This window comes from Peromyscus californicus, unplaced genomic scaffold (genome assembly GCF_007827085.1).
Source record: "Peromyscus californicus insignis strain IS unplaced genomic scaffold, ASM782708v3 Scaffold_2__1_contigs__length_46816999, whole genome shotgun sequence".
Classification (NCBI taxonomy): Eukaryota; Metazoa; Chordata; class Mammalia; order Rodentia; family Cricetidae; genus Peromyscus; species Peromyscus californicus.
The window spans coordinates 29,144,554-29,151,064 of record NW_026294540.1 but is presented as its reverse complement, the minus strand read 5'-3'; positions in this window follow the sequence as shown (position 1 = coordinate 29,151,064).

Sequence of the window (6,511 nt, the reverse complement as noted above, 5' to 3'; positions counted from 1 at the left end):
GATATCTCTTATTACTCCATAGAAACTAAAAAATGCGTCGGGGATATTTTCCCCATCTTTAAGCATTTTATTGATATCCTTTCCAACTTTGTTCCATGTCAGGGGATGGATGCCCGGGCCATTGATGACCAACCAAGGACATTTCTCCTCCACGAAACAAAAAAATTTTATTAAGTCTTTCTTTTTTACTCTTATTCCCCTCTCCCTAAGATTGTCCTTCATCTCCTTTATGAAGAGAGCTTCTTTAGATAGAAACTTGCCCATGGTTATGGGACGACAAGTCTTACCTCAAGGTCGCCCGCGGTGCACGAGTGATGCTGTCCGAGCGCCTCTACCCGAATTTTGTCCGGACCTCTATCTCGGCTGTCGTCTGGTGGGTCGCCGTGCCTCAAGCCCCACGTTTGGGCGCCACTTGACCCGTCCTGCGGGCCAGGTTATTCGAGGGTCTCAAGGAGGGTCCACCTGTAAACCAAAGGGGGGAGAGGGAAAGGAGACCAGGCGCATAGAGAAGACAGAGTCAGTCTGAGTCACGTCAAGGTCTCGTTTATTGACTGGGTATTGAGGTTTATAAGCAGGGTTTCAGGCAGGGAGGGGGAGCAGAGAGAGAAGAATGAAAAATTCCTGAGGAAGGGTGAGGTCGCTTTGGTCCCAGGCCCCTGCAGCTAACTGATTAGCACGTACTACAGGAAGTTGTACAGCCCGAGGTTAGGCCAGGAACTTCCTGCTTTCGTAAGGTTTGATAAGGCAAGGAAGGTCACACAAAGTTCAAGACACAGCTGTCCGGGGTCGGCCCCCAACACAGGACTCAAAAATTTCCTATCCCTAAGCCTTCTCTGTGGCCCACAGCATTTGTTCTCAGCTTTCGAGATTCAGTTCTACAAGGATTCAGGTGTCTTTTAGGTATGAGTGGCATTAGGCTGTTGTTTCATGCTGTCCCACCTGAATTTAAAGTCTGGCTCTAAAGTAAGGCATGGCTCCCTCTCCTTTAGACCCAAGCATGCTTGTTTAAAGGTTTCTCCCAAAATCTCTGCCCCACATCAGGTGAGCCAACTGCTGTGTGACAGAGAAAGGAGAGCAAAACAAAACAAAGGGACAGACTGTTCCCAATAGGGACTATTGCTACTCATCTCATACTCTTTTGGTTTTAATTTAACTCTAAAAATTTTGCTAAGGTATAAATCTTATCTCAAGATTTATAAAACTAATGTGAAAACTTTCTGTACCTCAAGATGTGTAAGAATACTTGGTATAGTTAAAACCCTATAAAATCTGTAACAAAAGAATCTAACACCAGAATTGATAGTTAAAAATCTATACATAGTTCATCTTAAAGGGAACATGTAGCTTGCTGCTACCTGAGCTGCTTTCCCCCCACTGGGATGGAGGTAGCCACGTGGCTGACAACCATCTTTGCTAGGGTTGGAAAGGATGGACTTTACCATGTGACCTCACTCCCATCTTGATGAAAGTGACCACAGGACACGAGAGAGGAAGCCACTCTCCTGGATTCCTCCCTCCCAATAAATCTCTTGAATGAGTTTTGGGTAAAGACTTTCTTTCACTAGAGTGGAGAGGAGCAGAGAAGTAACAATTTTTGCAGGAGCAGAATTGCTACATCTCTACAGGGAAACCCGGTTTGCAGAGTGGAACAGAGCTGTAACAGCTCTCTTGGAGAGGAACAGGATTGCTACATTCCTGCAAGGAAACCATCCCCCACCAGAACAGAGCTATAGGTATAGCCTGGCTTCCAACAGTCAGGAAACCTTTCTCTTCAGAGCTGTAGGCATACCATAGCTTTTGACAGCCAGGATACCTTTCCCTTCAGAGCTGTAACACTTAGAATTGTGTGTGTATGTGTTCACACACACCAGAACCATTAGGAGTCATTTCATCTTCCAATGTGGGATCTGTGGATAAAACTCAGGTCATCATTTCTCTCCAATTGTCCTGCCTTTACAATTGCAATGAACCAATCTCCCAGGTCTCTGAAAACTTTTATAAACAGTAAGCATTGACTATCTCCCCACCATTATTTAGGAAGAATCTGAAGAGGAAAATTAAGAGAGAAGTATGGGTAATGGATGCTAACTCACAGAAATAGAATATTTATTCAGCTATATCTATTATTATCAGATAATACCAACTGGGAAATGTCCGTTAAACAGCAGTGACAAGGACATAGAATCAGTTACTAAGGCCGGGCGGTGGTGGCGCACGCCTTTAATCCCAGCACTCGGGAGGCAGAGCCAGGCGGATCTCTGTGAGTTCGAGGCCAGCCTGGGCTACCAAGTGAGTTCCAGGACAGGCGCAAAGCTACACAGAGAAACCCTGTTTCGAAAAACCAAAAAAAAAAAAAAAAAAAAAAAAAAAAAAAAAAAAAAAAAAGAATCAGTTACTAGTGAAGTGTTTAGATAGATATCTGATAATGATGGACGTGCTCTGGCCTGGCTCTTGGCTGAGTGAGACTAGTCTTGGCTGAGCTGACTTAGCTCTTCCCCACACATCCTCACATACCTCTCATAGACTTAGAGGTGAAGACACCAGTGTGTGAGCCAGGATGTTTTGATTAGAAGCCAAATCTTTGTATGTCAACTCTTGCCTCCCATCTTGTTTGAAAAACAGTCTCTTGTTTTCATCATTGTAAATGCCAGGATGCTTGGCCCTCAAGTTTCTGGGCATTCTCCTGTCTTTGCTTCCCATCTCACCATAGGAGCATTTGGGATTACTACTACCTTGTCTGATTTTATGTGGGTCCTGGTAATTCAAACACATCCTTGTGTTTACAAGGCAAGCACAGTAGACAGCAGAGAAGAGGCTGGGCTCATATTAGGACATTGTTTGTGCACTGGAGAAGTTAGAGTGTAGAACTTAGAACATCATGGGCTTACTAAGAATATCAGTGAAGCAGTAAATCTTCCCTAGGAACAACGAGATCTCTCAGTAGGTAAAGGAGCTTGCCATCAAGTCTGAGTACTTGAGTTTGATCTCCAGGACCCATATGTTGTAAGAAGAGAACTGGTTGCCACAAGTTTTCCTCTGATCTCTGCATGCCCACTGTGATACAAGTGTACCCGCATAAACACACACACCCACAGAGAGTGGGGGAGGGAGAGTCAGGCAGAGAGACAGAGACAGACAGAGACAACAACTCACATGCAAGATGCACACAAAGTAAATGAGTAAAAATGGAAAACATTCCCCCACCATTTCCCTTTTTCCAAGAGCTCTAGGTGCAGAGCCCATGTTCTCAATCACTGCTTGCTATTATTCTGGCATAGTAAACAAACAGAACCAGTAAGGTTATACAAGAGGTAGGAATAAGCTGTTTAAGTCAACAAACGCCTATGTTTATTTCTCCTATAAAGAATAACAAGGTAAAAGAAAATTCTGTTCTAGGAACTATTTTTCTTGTACTATCTGAGACTCAATTGCCAAAATGATAGGTATAAGCTCTTAACATTCCTACAAACTAGTGGTATTAATTACTTACCTTGTAACTGCAACAAAAATGCCTGACCAAAAAAAAAAGTTTCACAAGCATGTGAAATCAGGTTGGAGTCTTTAAAGCAAGGGCCTGTCTGTTAGTTATTTTTCTGTTGCTGTGATAAACACTATGGCCAAGGAAACGTATAGAAGAAAGAGTTTGTTTAGGTTCATGGTACCAGATGGATTAGAGCCCATCATGAGAGGGAAGCATGAAGCATGGTAGCAAACAGTAAGAGCAGGAAGCTGAGAGCTGACATCTTCAAATGTAAGCATGAAGACCAAAGAGGGAACTGAAAATGATATGAAGCTTATTTTCTTAAAGTCCACCTCTGGTGACTGTAGCTGAAGTTTTCCTGGTCCTACCCGACTCCTGTGGTCCCACAGTCTCTCAGCCGCTCAGACCCAAATGAACACACAGAGGCTTAATATTAATTGAAACTGCTCAGCCACTAGCTCAGGCTAACTACTGACTGTCTCTTACACTTAAACTCAGTCCATTTCTGGTAATCTATATGTCACTACGTTTTCTGTGGCTTTACCCGTGTGCCATTACATGCTGCTCCCTGGCTGGCATCTCCTTCTCAGTTCTGTTTTTCCTTCCCAGAATTCTCCTTGTCTGTTTATTCTGCCTATACTTCCTGTGTGGCTACTGGCCAAACAGCATTTTATTTATCAACCAATCAGAGCAGCATTATGGTGGTATTTTATTTGTACTGAAATGTGATTTTAATTGTATGTTAATAAATAAAGTTGCCTGGGGGTCAGAGCCATTAGAGCCATAGCAAAAGCTGGGTGGTGGTGGCGCACAACTTTAATCCCAGCACTTGGTAGACAGAGCTAGGTAGATCTCTGTGTGTTCAAGGATACAGCCAGCATTGGAGACACACGCCTTTAATCTCAATCCCAACCATAGAAGACCTGGAAGTCTCTACAGACAGGCAGCGACGAGGCAGTCATGTGTTTGGGTTTACAACCAATGAGAAGGCAGAACAGAAAGACTATCTAAAGACAAACACACAGGAAGTAGGTCTTTTTCGGAGAGCTCTCTTGACTGAAGAGGATCATCGCTGAAGCAGGAAGGGTAAGACTCTTAGCTCTGACCTCTTGGCTTTCTTCTCTGAATCTGCTCTGTGTTTCTTATTTAATAAGATGGTTGGTTACATCTACACAGCATATTCACAGCATACAGAACATCCCAGAGCAAGTGACACACTTCCTCCAGTAAGGATGCATCACCTACTGTTCCTCAAACATCACCAACAACTGGCAACCATGTGTTCAAAAGCCCAATATTATGAGGAATCATTCTCATTCAACCCATTACAGGCTGATATGAGGACTCTGGTGTAGATGGGGTCTTGAGATGACTCACAGTGAGGAAGAACTGAACAGGGAAGGAAGGAAAGGCTGATTAAAATGTGAAGCTCTGCCCCTCCCTCATAATCTACAGAGAGTTAATAATAGCTCAGGGAGATACGTTTTCTTCAGTGATGTAGCCCACTGGTAAGTGGTCCATGTTGCTGTAAATGTCCCCTTATCTTTATTACCCATAAACAACATTAATTAACTCATACACCCAAAAAGACAGGAAAGCAGAAAGGGGAGCTGGTTGGGAAGAGAGAAGGGATCAGTATGATGGAAATAAATAAAGTCAAAATATATTAAACATGTTTATAATATGCCATAATGAAACTCATTTTTATATACAATTAGTATAAGCTAATAAAATGCATAAATAAACTGAACAACAAAATAAACAATAAAAATAATAGATTTTGACTGAGTTTATCAACCCATGCTATTGTGTATTTATTTTTTTCTGAAATGAAAATTTCATCCAGGGAAAAACTCATTAAGATTCAGAAGTAAATGAGGCTTATCAGACTCAATAAGTAAATAAAACTCATAAGTCTCTAAAATTTCCTGAAACTTAGAAAAGTCATAGGCTCCCAACTTCCAGGTTGTGTAGGTAGTAGGATTATAAGGAATTATAAGGGAACTTCAGGGCTGTAGCTTTCTTGTATCAGAGATGCAGCAGTCTTCAACCAAGACTCAGTGGTGGAGCTGTTTTTTAATCGCCTTTGTGTATGTAAGCAAGCCCTCATTCATGCTCTTGTAAGTATCCCTAGAAATTCACTGGTTCTCTAAGCTAGACTGGAGTGGAATCATTCCTTTGGTCTCTCTTTGGTGCCATATCTGGAGTAGATAGCTGTTCCTTCACAACTCTCTAGGAAAAATCAACACCATTGACTTCTCAGTTTAGTAATTAATTGTAGTATGCTGCAAATAAAAATATTTGGTAAAAATTTAGTCATTAGTTTACAACCTACAGCTCTAGAAGATCTAGCTAACAAGGAGGACCCAAAGAGGGACAAATGGATCACCCTGGGAAGAGGAAATAGATGAGATCTCCATGAGTAAACTGGGATGAGGGGTGGGCAATGGAGGGTAGGGGATGGGGGATGAGAACATAAGGGAACGGGATGGTCGAGCTAGAACAGAGATGGAGTGGCAGAGCAATAAAAGAGATACCATGATATAGGGAGACATCATGGGGATAGGGAAAAACCGGGTGCTAGGGACATTTCCAGGAATCCACAAGGATGACTCTACCTTAGACTACTAACAATAGTAGAGAGGGTGCCTGAACTGGCTTACCCTAGTAATCAGATCTGTGAATATCCTAACTGTCATCATAGAGCCTTTCTCCAGTAACTGATGGAAACAGATGCAGAGATTCACAGCCAAACACCAGGCTGAGCTCCAAGAGTCCAGTCAAAAAGAGAGAGGAAGGATTCTATGAGCAAGGGGCATCAAGATCATGATGGGGAACATACAGAGACAACCAAACCAAACTAGTGGTAACTCATGAAATTAGATCACCAGCTGTGGAGCCTGCATGGGACTGGACTAGGCCCTTTGCATAACTGAGACAGTTGTGTAGCACAATCTGCTTAAGGGGCCCCCTGGCAGTAGGATCAGAATCCATTCCTGGTGCATGAGCAGGCCTTTTGGAGCCTACTTC